Source organism: Neopsephotus bourkii, unplaced genomic scaffold (genome assembly GCF_033783945.1).
Source record: "Neopsephotus bourkii isolate Nb327-2 ecotype Australia unplaced genomic scaffold, CSIRO-AGI_Nbou_v1 NB_780, whole genome shotgun sequence".
NCBI classification, from domain to species: Eukaryota; Metazoa; Chordata; class Aves; order Psittaciformes; family Psittacidae; genus Neopsephotus; species Neopsephotus bourkii.
Window position 1 is genome coordinate 1,418,777 of NW_026901276.1, and position 12,093 is coordinate 1,430,869.

The following is a 12,093-nucleotide window of genomic DNA, read 5'->3' on the forward strand; positions in this document are numbered from 1 at the left end:
TGTCTTAGGTACATTTTAGTCTATTAATTTAGTCTTTTTTTAATTCTGTGATATTTAAGGTAAATTTTTATTAATAAGATTCTCTTTAAATGATTACTTAGGAGTTGAAATTGGAAAATTATTTAGGAGTAATGTCCATAGGTTTCTGAAATATTAAAATTATGTCAGATTCCAAGGATATAATTTTTATAAATTCCAAGACGCTTTTTCTACCCTGGGTGCCATTGAAAAAATTCCACAAAAAAAAAAAAAAAAAAAAAAAAGAAATTGTGTTACGTAAGACAGTATTAATTGCTATGACCTGGGCATCAAAAGTACAGCCAGCTCATGATTCTGTTCCCATTTCCAACACTGTTTTCCTCTATGTTGGTCAGCTAGCACTTTGACTTCTTCATGCTTATTTCCCTGTCAGTGAGAGAGAAGAGAGATAGTTACTTGCAAACATAGGTGGGAAGATATATCTCTAAGTGTTAATCAGATGAAAGGAATTACACTGTTTCATTATCAGTTGATTGAGCTTTCAATGCTGAGTAATTGTGTCAGTGGTGCTATTCAAAGTATTTTAGAATAACAGCCTGCAATAATATTTCTTAGACAAGTATTAGTCATATTCAGGCACTACTACTGAATTTTGCTTTTACTTGATATCTCATTAAAAATGAATCAACCTCTTTTGAAAGCTGCTTTGTCTGTTCGTGTGTGGAGTAAAATAGAATATCACTTGTTTAAATAAACCTTTAAATCATTCTCAGGAAGTTGCTTTTAGATAATACATGCAGATTGGCTGAGAACACTGAAATATGAAAGTGTGGGAAACAGAACACATGTACCATTTATGTATGCTGGAATTATCAAGGATAAAACAGCTGAATGGTAGTAATACTGCTTCCACTTTTACGTTATCTGTTTAAACCTAGTGCCGTGGTTTAAATCCACCCAGACAGCTTTACACTCACTCCCCCCCTTCTTGCCCTCCCCCTACTCCTGGGGGGACAGAGAGGAGAATCGAAAAGAAATGCAACTCCCACGGGTTGAGATAAGAACAGTTTAGTAACTAAGGTATAACAGAAATCACTACTGCTACCACCAATAATAGTAATGATAAAGGAAATAATAAGGAAGAGAATACAACACCTCATCACCAGGCGACCAATAACTCGTTCCTTCCAGCCTGACCAAGCACCAACCGATACCTCCTCCAACCCTGCAGTCCACTTAGCCCTTCCGGGTAACTCCCAGTTACATGCTGGGCATGACGTGCTGTGGTATGGAATACCCCTTTGGGTCAGGTGTCCTGTCTCTGCTTCCTCCCAGTTTCCCCTCCTCCCTGTCAGAGCATGAGGCTCACAAAGTCCTTGGCCAAACCAAAACATCATTTTTATCAGCTCTGCTCTCAGGCCGAAAGTCAAAACACAGCACTGCACCAGCTACCAAGAAGGAGAAAAATGACTGCTACTGCTAAACCCAGGACATTATCCACCCCTTATTCCATACCATTCATGTCATGCTCAGATGTTACATTTTCAATATACCATCACTCTTATCTAAGTGCACTCTTATCTTAGTGCATGGACCAGTCCCTATAACGCTGCTGAGTCCATCTGGTCCATGATGCCAGGCTCCATCTCTTGTAATAGTCTTTCAGAGCCGGAGAGGCTGTGTGCAGTGCTCACACTTGAGAATAACCTGGGCAACAGTGTCCATTGCTAAGTCCACCCCTTGATCATGAGTCCATCTCTATGTTGCTTCGCTGCTCTGATGGCCTGAAGTGCCATGGGCCCATCAGGCTCAAAATAATTCACCATCCCCTTCAGCAGTTTCTGCAGCTTGTTGCAGGGGACTCCGTAGAGCTGCCTTCCATCTCCAATGCTTCCAAAGCACTGGAGGGGCCCAGTGGACTAGATGCTTGCCCATACTGTCCCACACACCCTGCCACTCATGACTCTCCAGCCTTGGGGAAAACCTCTTTGTCATCCCATATCATCGTCTAACCCCAGACAAGACCCAAACCCTGCCCTGCTTAAATTTTGAGATCAGACAAAGTGGTGGTGGATAAAACGCAGTCTGTGTGTGTGCCAACATGCTGATCCCCATCACAATCAGCAGGCAGGTTCCAAGGGTACCCCAAGCCCATTCAAAACCTTCAGAACTCTCAAACGATGCTGCTGTACTTGTCACTGGGGCTGGTGTAGCTGCTGTGCTTGCCGGCTCTCCCACCACCAGCTTCTCTTTTCCTGAGTCCAGCTCTTCCTCCTCTGCCTTGCTGGGAAATGCTGCGGGGTCTCCTGCATCCTCCTGGGGCTCGGCGGGCAGCTTCCGGGGAATGCTCTCAGCCGTCGCGGGGCTGGGGTCGGCCGCGGGGCTCGGCTCCTCCGCCGCCTTCTCCCGCTGCTCGGCAGCCGCTTCCTTCCGCTCCTCAACCGCCCCGACCTCCTCCACCGGCAGCCGACCCCTCGTGGCCTCTGGCCCCGCTCCCGCTTGGTCCCCGGGGCCGCTCTCCCGGGCCGCTTCAGCAGCTGCCGGCTCCCGGGGCCGTTCCCCCTCGGCTCCCCGCGGCCTCACACAGACGGAGGCGAGGGCGAGGGCCAGGACGGTGAGGAGCAGCCGGACGGCCAGGGACCAGTCCACGGCCACATCCGTTACCACCCTGCTGCTGGAGCCCGTCCGTGTTACAAGTCATTGCCATAAAGGACAGTGAGACAAAAACCTTAGCCCAAGCCCCACACTTGATAAACGCTAACACAGCAAATACTGGCTCTAAGTAAGTTACAACATTCTGAAGCTCTGAGATAAAGAGGAACAACTCTGAGAGCCAATAAATCAGCATTGTGATGAGTGACTATTAATCCGGTCAGATCTGTCGTTATCTCAACCCCTTCGTGCCCCACGTTGGGTGCCAAAAAGAACTGCTGTGGTTTAAACCCAGCCAGAGAGCTTTTCACTCACAACCCCCCTTCTTGCCCTCCCCCTACTCCTGGGGGGACCGAGAGGAGAATCAAAAAGAAATGCAACTCCCACGGGTTGAGATAAGAACAGTTTAGTAACTAAGGTATAATACAGATCACTACTGCTACCACCAATAATAATAGTGATAAAGGAAATAACAAGGGAAGAGAATACAACACCTCACCACCAGGCGATCGATAACTCGCCCCCCAGGCCCGATCAAGCACCAACCGATACCTCCTCCAACCCTGCAGTCCACCTGCCCTTCCGGATAACTCCCAGTTACACCCTGGGCATGACGTGCTGTGGTATGGAATACCCCTTTGGTCAGTTTGGGTCAGGTGTCCTGTCTCTGCTTCCTCCCAGTTTCCCCTCCTCCCTGTCAGAGCATGAGGCTCACAAAGTCCTTGGCCAAACCAAAACATCATTTTTATCAGCTCTGCTCTCAGGCCGAAAGTCAAAACACAGCACTGCACCAGCTACCAAGAAAGAGAAAAATGACTTGTACTGCTAAACCCAGGACAACCTAGTCCAAACCACTGCTGACCAAAACTCACCTGGCTTAGTCCTGAGGATCTTGATCTGACTTGCTTCTAGAAAATTAAAATAGTTATTCAAAAAAATCAAAACTGATTTTGAATAAGGAGAGTCTTAACAAAAAGCTGAAGTCTGGGCTTATTTAACTTAGTTTGTGAAGCTCATTGAAATGTAATGTTCAGCTACTTGTCTCTTTTTTACTTCATTAAGTAACATAAAAGACACATATTTCATATTCAGTATTCCAATTCTTACTTCCTAGTGATGGTCAGAATGGGAGGAAAAGAAATTTGTATTTCTGCTTGTTGATGTTGTACTTTTCCACATTAAAATATAGTATTTGATTCCTATAGACACCTTCTCTATATCTATGTTCAATATAAAATTTACCGATAAAAATACAAATATCACTTTAAATCCAGAGAAGGCTATATTCTTTTTTATGCTTATTAACATACTAGTTATTCTGAGAATTATACACATATGAAAGGATGGCCAGGAGACATTTTATTTCCTTATTCACAAAGGTAGTTTTTGTTGTTGTTACACATGAGACAAATAAGGACCTGAGCTGGTTAGAAGATACAATAAATATTTTTAATTATTTAATTTAAGTAAAATAATATTGGATTTTTTGTGCATTTGTATAAACTACCACTGAAGTTCTATATAAATGATAGTTATATATGAATAGCTCTGCACCTCTTTGAAAACCTCTTTGAAACTCAAAACCTCTCTGAAACTTGGTGTAGTAGATCTCATATAAAATTCTACTTTTCTTGCATGACTAGAAATCTATATATCAAAGGTGAGAGGAGCCGCTATCCTCAAATCATGTTTCTTCTATAAAAGACCAGAAATTACTATTTCATGGTAGAATCATACGACAAAAACAATCAATGACACCACAGGTTGAAAATGAGAGAAGGTACAAGAAAATACATTCACTGTTTTAGTACATATAGCCCCATATCATATATGAATTAATTCAATAACAAATGTCAGGCAAGTGTTAAAGTTGTACACGAAGAACTGTCCACTGTTCAGAAGGGCAACATCAGAATTTCTTAACTCCATTAAAGCAAAATCAGTTTCCACAGAAGCAAAGGATCTTCTTGATAACGGTCAAACTTCCAACTTTTTAATTGTTTTAGCACTAGAGCTGTTTAAAAACTTAAATAGAAAGAAAAAAAATTCAAGAATATGTAATTGCAGGATTTCTTCTTTTAGAACTGAAAAAGAACTATAGGCAAGAAATGTAGAGGCTGAGCTCGTCATCAGTATACACTAACTTCAGAAGCTCCAGAAAAATATTTTGGTTTAGACCTCTGAGCCTGTTATTGGAGGTCTTTTTTTGAATGTGACTTGAAAAGTATGAAATACTTTATGTTTAAATGATGTGACAATACTCAGTATTTTTTTACTTCTTTTACTGGAATATGCTAGATACCTTTTCCTGACCCAAGAAGTTAGGGGCTTCCAAAAGGCTACTGGTGTAAGTAATATAACTGAAGTTCTAGTAAAAAAACCCTCAATCTCACTCATGTTTAGTTCCTGGTGTGAAAAATCTTTGTCGCATGCACACTTTTGCTTCTTTGATGCACGGACAGACTTAGTATAGAAATATTAAAGAGGAACTAAATTGAAAAACAATTTCTAATATATACGGATACATTGTATTATATCAAGTAAGCGAAGTGCAAGATCCTGCATCTTCGTGAGGGCTACCCCCAATATCAACACAGAGTAGGGTACGAACTGATTGAGAGCAACCTTGCAGACAAGGGATACTGGTAGGTGAAAAATGGGCCATGAGTCTGCTGTGTGCAATTGTAGCCCCAAAAGCCAACTGTTCTGAAGAAGGACTTTTTACAAGGTCATGTGACAGGACAAGTGGTAAGTTTTAAACTGAAGAAGGATACATCTAGACTGGATATAAGGAAGAAATTGTTCACGATGAGATTGGGAAGACACTGGAACAAGTCTCATCCACCCACCCTGAGAAGTTGTGGATGCCCCATTCCTGGCAGAGTTCAAGGCAAGGCTGGATGGGGCTCTGAACAACCTGATCTAGTAGAGGGTATTCCTGCCCATGTCATTGGGGTTAAACTAGATGATCTTTAAATGTCCCTTCCAGCTCTAGCCATTCTATGATTTTTTTTCTGGCCAATATGCAAACAAATCCTGATCTAGCACTTACTGGTATTTCAGAGTATCATGTCTGAGGAGATATGTAGGTATCAGATCTTACTTTGACACAATGTGTCATTTCTGAATATGGACAGGCAGGTAACAAAAAAAAAAAAGTAGCAAGGCTCTTCACTGAAAAGTTTTAAGATCTGTGGATATTATGGAACTATTTCAGTTGTCTAATTCTTTGAAACTTTAAACATTAATAAAATCTTCATTTCAGTAAAAGTGAATATTTGCTCAACTAACACACAATATCAAATTAAAATGCAAATGGCTTATATCTTGTGAGTTGTATAATATAGGCTACCTAGACATCAGGGGAGCAAAGAGCAGTCTAAGTAGATTTGACAGTACATATGTTATCAAAGCAGATTAAGCAGAAAATTATGTAAAGTGACACAGGAGATGAATAGTGAATGTAAGCATAACATGTTTCTCAACCTAAGGAACCATTTTAAAAATATGTAGAAGCAATAAAATATATGTGATAAAAATATTAATGTTGTAAAAACACTGTATCGGATATACTATGCCATTTTCCGTACACTGCACCCAGTATCTCCTTTGTCTCACAAATAACGAAAGTAAAATATATAATGAGAGACTCCCAGATTCTTTAAAATGAGAATATTTTTCATGTAGCATCCACAAAAATCTCATGTGGAAAAAATTCCACATCTCCAAGTGTCAGGAAAATATTCTTGCTGACTCAGGTTTTACAGCAGCTATCTCTCCATGATTCTGTCCTGAACTTTTCTGCTGTCATCTGCTTTCCACTGGTTAAACTTTGCTAAATACATAAATAACTGAAACCAGAGTGTTATAATGAGGACTTCTAGAACACAATAATTACCACGTCACACATACTATGTCAGCAGACCATGTGAAAAGCCAGTGCATGTATATCTTAATCAAATACAATGCATCAACATCTTTGCTTACTGTTTTGAGTGCAAAGTGTATTACACTATATCCGCTGGAGGTTTTGATTTGCTGTCTTTTAGACTCCACCTTGACTGGTATCCCAAGGGATGGAAACAGATGGCTAACAATACACAAGAATCAAAATGTATTAGCCTGGAGGATGTCTAATTCAAACCAAAATCTGTCACAGTGAGCTGGGGACTAAAAATCCCAACTGACCTTTCTTCTAAATGAACTTATATCTAAGCAGTAGGACTTCTTAAGCGGCCTAAGGTCAGCATGGAAATTCACCTGAAAGGAAGGTGATTGAGAAAACTTTAGGAAGCAGAAATTTGCAGAGTAAGCCCCCTCTCCTATGGAATTAACATAGGAAAGTACACATGGCACTAACTGCATGGCTGGAGGGGAATCAGAAGAGCTCTGAGAAACCTGATAAAATCCTGAGAGATTTTTATCCCCAGGGACATATTGACCAACTTTTTTTTTCTGCCTGTTACTAGAAGGACAGTTTTGAAAATCATCTGTGACTCTTTTAGCACCACTGTTACAGAAAACCAGAGGAAAGAAAGATGAGGGAGATGAAGGGTAGATAGTTTCAATATGAGAGTATATAAAAAAATAGAAATTGCTTGGAAAAATAGACACTATGTCTAGGGATAGGGGATGTGAAGGTCCTATCTAAGGCTTCTAAGGAAAGTGTTTTATTCCTTAATATATTCCCAGAAGCCCAGAATCAGAGGAAGTACCCACATCCAGCACCTGTGCTAGCATTAAGGGAGTTTGTGCAAGCTGGTTACAACTCATGTTTTCTAGATACTAGCTGCTGATCTTGCCCTATACCCCATTCTTTCTTTTTCTAAGATTAAGGGGTTTATAATGGTTACAGCGAAAAGGAAAAAGAAAATGCATTCTGAAGATAAAGTTTGAGAACATCAGCTACTTCCGAAGGGAATCATGACAGTACTTTCACACTGTTAATGACTGGAAACCGGAAAGGGTTATTTTCAACTAGATGTTCCACCAAACCTGAAAATCTGAGATTCCCCCTGACTGTTAGAAGATTTCAAATACCAAAAGCTGCTAAACTGCTAGAAAACCTGGTGAAGTGAACAGTGCTGATATTCAACTCATAATTTCCTGATATCTTCCAATTGCTGGGGAGAGGTGTCCCCCATGAGAATTAATTTTGTTTATTTATAACTGAGTGCTCTGGCTGATAGGCAAAGACGGAGAAGTATAATGGTGTTTAGTCCTTCAATCCCTGGTAAAATAATTCAAGGAGCCCACTTCTGGCTGCAAAAGATGACATTTCGTCTAATCCAAATAAATCTTTTTATGCAGTAAGAAATACTTCACTGAAATGGTAATTTCTGCCTGACCTCATTGTGTTTCATTGTATTATCTTAAGTTCATTCATGCTGCAAAGTCAAAGTCTGAATACTGGCATGTGAGTAAACCTGCAAAAATTTCTGAAGAAGGCACAGAGGGATGAGTGTCATGTTTTGTTGAACCATGACAAAAAAAAATGAAGGAGAAATGTTAGCAGTGATTTGAATATGGCTGGTAACGACAGTTCAGCAAAATAAATCACTTGCTGAGGAGCAATATTTAATGATTTAAAGCTATCATATTCTTGTATGTTAGCATACTCATATGTATATGACACATTAGATATATTTGACATCTTTAATGGGGGCCAGTTTGTATCTTTGCTTATACTTGATTTTTACAGTGATTCCATAGGGAATGTGAACCAATTAGTATTCATTAATTCTCCCTAATAATAGACCGAGCTTCAATAAAGGCAGGGGGAAAAGTCTGCTTATTTCCATAAGCCAAAAATTTTGCTGTGAGTAATTAGTCTTTCATGCTACTTTCTAAGCTGATGATCAAAATAATTGCTAAGGAGCAATATATTACAGAAAAGCTATAATAACACATTATTATTGTTAATTAATGGTAATACAATATTAAGGTAATACGAAACTATGAAATTTTAATTGTTTTAAAATATAAAATGATTGTTACATTGTTATTTCTTTTGCCTTTAAGAAATTTTGACATAGAGCAGGAAATCATTGTTTTAGGTGCTGTACACATAAGTTTAAAATATGTCCCTTTTTATGGGAAAGCTGAAAGAATAGTGGATGGTCTTTTAGTTCATCACAAAATAAAGAAATTCAATCTTAAAGTAATACAAAAAATCAACTTTCAAAAATATACTAGGAAGGAATAAAAGGAGAAAAATCTTAAAGAAATGAGAACAAGAGGAAAAGTATATTATGAGCCTACTTAATGAAGAGATGCTCTTCATGGTGTGGTTTTAATAAAAGAGAAAGTGAGAGAAATCCTCAGTAGAGATTTAGGGCCAGATTCTGCATCCTTTGCTTCTGAGGGAGAGAGAAATAGAAAAAGCATGAACTAGCAGAGGAAGAAAAGATATAACTGATTGTTAAAGGTAACACAAAGATAAAGGGGAAACAGGCTGCCAGGGAGACTATGGGTCACAGTGCACAACCACAGATTATTCTAAGGGTTGGAGCCTTTGGACGTAAATTGCAGGAATGACAATTCTTAGTACAACTGAATTTGTTAACCATAATAACCAGGAATAAAACAAACTGCTAAGTACTCTGAAGAGAAAAATGGAAATCTCACCAGATCTATAATGTGAAGACAAGGACAGATTTATACAGTTCTTCATACAGTGACTGCAAGTAATGCATGAAAGCAAAGGAGGAAGTAGTCTTAAGTAAGCTCCAACCCTGATGACAGCTGGCTTTGAATCCCCTGATGTTTTTTAAACAGTTTTCAGTTAAGTCAGCCAGAGGAGGCTAACCATGAAACTCCCTCTATTCAAATGTGAAGTATGGCACCTGCCGCAGAACAATTGACCCAGTCAGAGATCAATATGATCAGACAAAAGCCATTTATTGCAAAGCCTTAACTCCTTATATACTGTTTCTTACATGCACTTACAGTGATTTGGCATACTATGATTGGATACATGTCTTGAAGACCCTTAGTGACTAACACATAATTGGTTAAGCACAGGTGTGAGAACTTGACCTCGAAAGCTTGCCAACAGTCCACAGTTCTCATTAACTCTGCTAATTCCAGCTTCTTCTTATCTTGCTTGTTTAGGCTTCCTCGGGCCTCTCATGGCCTTGCTGTATCTTTTGGGCTTATTCAGAGTTCATGTACCAATTATCCATTCTCCCATGAGAACACTGTCTCCACAGGCACCCAATGTAAAAATATGATTAATATATTTAAAAAATACATATTACAGAAAGTGAAAGAACCAGAAAGGGTTATGACTGATCTAAGCCCTTCAAGGTTTGGACAAATGAGATCTATTGTGAGATAATGATTAAAATAAATAATACAAATTATCAAGAAATTGAGACAACATTTAACAAACAATAAAATTTGTCAGTCAAAGGCGCAATACATTGGAATGTGCTAAGGATGGTCACTGTTTAGATTTTCTTGCCAGAGTGGAGTCTAAGATGTTTTAAAAGATGCCTTGACAGGTTTGTCAAGACCTGCCCTGCAGTTCATAAAACCAACACAATGTATTGCACATGTTAACAACAAATAACAAGAGTGAAGAGAAAACTTGGTGTTTGGAAAAAAAAGGTGCAAGAATTATACTACACTGCATCACTTTGTAGACACCAGTAGTAACACATTGCAATATCAGTACTTGCTCTGAAGAGCTCAAAAACTTAAAAGTTTGTAAAACTCATTGAAACTCATCACAGTGGATGTATATTAACTGATTCTTATTCTGAAGAGAAAGAAACCCTTTTATTTCTGTTTTTACTTCGCAGTCACCAAATTACAGAATGGTTGAGATTCGAAGGACTCTCCTTCTGCACTCAGGTTCCTGAACACCATCATTTCATGGTCATTGCAGCAAAAGATGCCTTTGATCTTCACATTCTCAATTAACCCCTTGTACTTGGTGAATATCAGGACTAGCAGAGCACATATCATCAGCTTCTCTATCACTCGGGGAAACAAGATCTCATCAGTACACTCCAGGGACCTCCTGGATTGTTTATGTCCTGCTGTGTTGTCTGCACAACTAAGAACTTAAAGTTGGACAAAGCTAAATAGACCAATGTAATAGTAGAAATAAACACATTTATGATGAAAGGTAAATCAGGAAACAATATATGCATATAACCGTAAGTTTATTGTAGTGAATTACTTTCTCTAATTACCTATGTGAAGCAATAGATGAATGAGTGAACAGCTTGGAAGTATAAGAGTTTTGTATCATTTTATGGTAGAATAAGAGTTTTAGTATCATTTTCAAAGATATTTGATGACTGTCCATCAGAGAGTAAAAAAATCTAAGTCAAAGACAAACAGTATCTTCTATGAAAATTTGAAAATCAGCTTCGCTGTCAAAGTTGCTGAGGCCAGCAACTATAGAGGCAAAGATATTGTGAAAGAACTCTTATTGACAGCATAAAAAAAAAATGTGTTCTGGAGAAAAAGCTAGTTATTAACACTGGTTGGGAAAATATATTCTAGTTGGAATTTGATTAATAGTAACTACAGAGTTAGTGATGCCTATCAGGTCTGTTTTCACTGACCATATCATACCTGCCACAGCAACTTTAGCTTATAGTTCAACGGGAATTAAGTTGAAAAGTTTGCTATAACAAGTTAATCATCCCATAATACCCAGTCTAACTTTTTGCTGGAAAATGGTGTCAAAATAACAGAGAGGAGTCTGCAATGAAATCTACTTGCAGAAGTCAACATTCTAGTTCCCTTGGTAGTCAAGGAAAAGGGGAAAGTTACAGGACATGATTCATCTTACTCTTAAGTAAATATCTAAATAGCTCAGCTGAATCATGCTCTAAAAGGGCCTTTTGTCTCTTGTCACTATAAAAGGAAGCCAAAGTGACAAATTCAGATCTAGTCAACTAAACTGTTGTCCTGGGTTCAGCAGTAGCAGTCATCTTTTCTCCTTCTTAGTAGCTGGTGCAGCGCTGTGTTTTTGACTTTCAGCCTGGGAACAGCACTGATAACACTGATGTTCTTAGTTACTTCTCAAATGTTTAGTCTGACCAAGGACTTTCTGAGTCTCATGCTCTGCCAGGGAGGAGGGGAAGCCAGGAGGAAGCAGAGACAGGACACCTGACCCAAACTAGCTAAAGAGGTATTCCATACCACAGCACGTCATGCCCAGGATGTAAAACTGTGGGCAGTTACCCAGAAGGACTAGATCACTGCTCGGTCAGTCTGGGTATTGGTAGGCAGATGGTGAGCGACTGTATTCTCTTTCTTTGTTATTTCCCTTATCATTATTATTATTGGTTGTAGCAGCAGTGGTTTGTGTTATACCTTAGTTACTGGACTGTTCTTATCTTGGCCCCTGGGAGTTACATTCTCTTGATTCTCCTCCTCATCCCTCCGGGTGCGGAGTGGGGGGAGGAAGGTGGGGGAGTGAGCGAGCAGGCTCCATGGGTT

At 39.4% G+C, this 12,093-nt stretch overlaps 1 long non-coding RNA gene across 1 annotated transcript in view; it reads left to right on the forward strand.

Annotated features, from left to right (window-relative positions):
* Positions 1–11,821, forward strand: part of LOC133213122 (uncharacterized) — a 138,223-nt gene extending 126,402 nt beyond the window's left edge. The window contains exon 2 of the long non-coding RNA XR_009725698.1: positions 11,686–11,821. This is a non-coding gene — a long non-coding RNA (uncharacterized LOC133213122). The remainder of the gene's footprint in view (positions 1–11,685) is intronic.
* Positions 11,822–12,093: the final 272 nt, after the last annotated feature.